Consider the following 1,567-nt stretch of genomic DNA (forward strand, 5'->3'; position numbering starts at 1 on the left):
TTTTTAGATTTCATTTTTTAAAGATGTTATTGTTTCACGTTGTTTTTTTTATTTTTATGAGGGAAAGTTTTAAGTATTGCTTTATTTTCTAATCTCATCTTGCAGGTTTCACCCTTTTCTGTGATTTGTGGGCTGACCAGTAGAAATGAGTCTGCTCTACGTGGACGTTACCTACAGCATTTCTCTTAATTTATTTCTATTTCAATAAAATATAATCAACAATTAGCTTATTTGAAGAAATATCAGCAAGCTGTACCAAAGTGCTGTAAAATTCTCCACCTGGCAACCGCTCCAACCAATGGAATGACTCTGTGCCTGTGATGGTTAGAAGGCTTGTGTGAAAAAAGGAGGATCTTTTCATTTACTGTCAGGTTTCCATCTTTTGATGAAGCCCTTGGAAAATTTTATCTTGTTCTCTGTCGTGCCTCAAACCTTCTGAGTATCCCTCCACACCATCCAGAGTCCTGGACCAGATAAGCTACCTGCTAACTCCTCTTAGTCTGAAACAGCAGAACTATGAAGTAACGAAGTACAAATACTTTGTTACTGTACTTACTGCAAGTACACTTTTTAGGTATCTATAGATTAGATTAGATTCAACTTTATTGTTATTATACAGGTACAGGTACAAGGCAACAAAATGCAGTTTAGGTCTAACCAGGGTTTCTACTGAATGAGTATAGAGATGAATGCTATTAAATATAATATATAGATCACTAGAGTTATGAACTAAATTTACAGCTGGATATGTACCGAATATAATATACAGGTGGATATTAATATAAAAAGGGTTTTTACAGTTATGTATACAGATGGGTTTTACAATAGTTTACTCCATTACTTATTTTTGTGCATATTTCTGACTTCTACTCATTACATTTTCACACAAGTATCTGTACTTTCATTTCCTTACATTTTTAAAACAAACGTTACTCGTTACTCTTGGCTTCGGTTTAATGTTTATAAATATTTAGTTCACGTCATGTGCGCCATCCAATGCAGATAGTTGGCTCCTCTAGTGAAAACTAGTGTGATTGGATGAGTCATAGAACGCAAACAATCATGGGTTAGCTAAAGGAAATCATCAGAAGCAAGCAGGTGTTCTTCAAGCTGCAAACGTGAATTCTCTATGCCATGCTACAATGTGAGATTCAGAAAAAGATGTTGAAATGTCTGAAAGGTCGGACACAGGCGGGAGATGGAGACCAACAAGACCTCCCTCCTCCTTGGCTCTATCTCTAAGAAATTTTCAAATAGTTGTAAAGTTGAGTTTTCAATTTATATAGTGGCATCTGGCTGTTTTTATTTTTTTTTAAGGTTACTTTATACTTTTATACTTGAAGTAGTTTTTGGAGCACATACTTTTTCACTTTTACTTGAGTAAAGCGGTCAAGCTGATACGTCAACTTTTACCAGAGTGTTTTTAAACTGCAGTATTTATGCTTCTACTTAAGTAACACGTTTATACTTTTGACACCACTGTGAAACAGTCGGTCAACAGACCAAGTATAGACAAATTATTTTGTTTAACTTCAGCACCAAACTTAAATATTATTTTTATTTCTTT

Source organism: Cyprinodon variegatus, unplaced genomic scaffold, assembly GCF_000732505.1.
Source record: "Cyprinodon variegatus isolate N-32 unplaced genomic scaffold, C_variegatus-1.0 Scaffold659, whole genome shotgun sequence".
Classification (NCBI taxonomy): domain Eukaryota; kingdom Metazoa; phylum Chordata; class Actinopteri; order Cyprinodontiformes; family Cyprinodontidae; genus Cyprinodon; species Cyprinodon variegatus.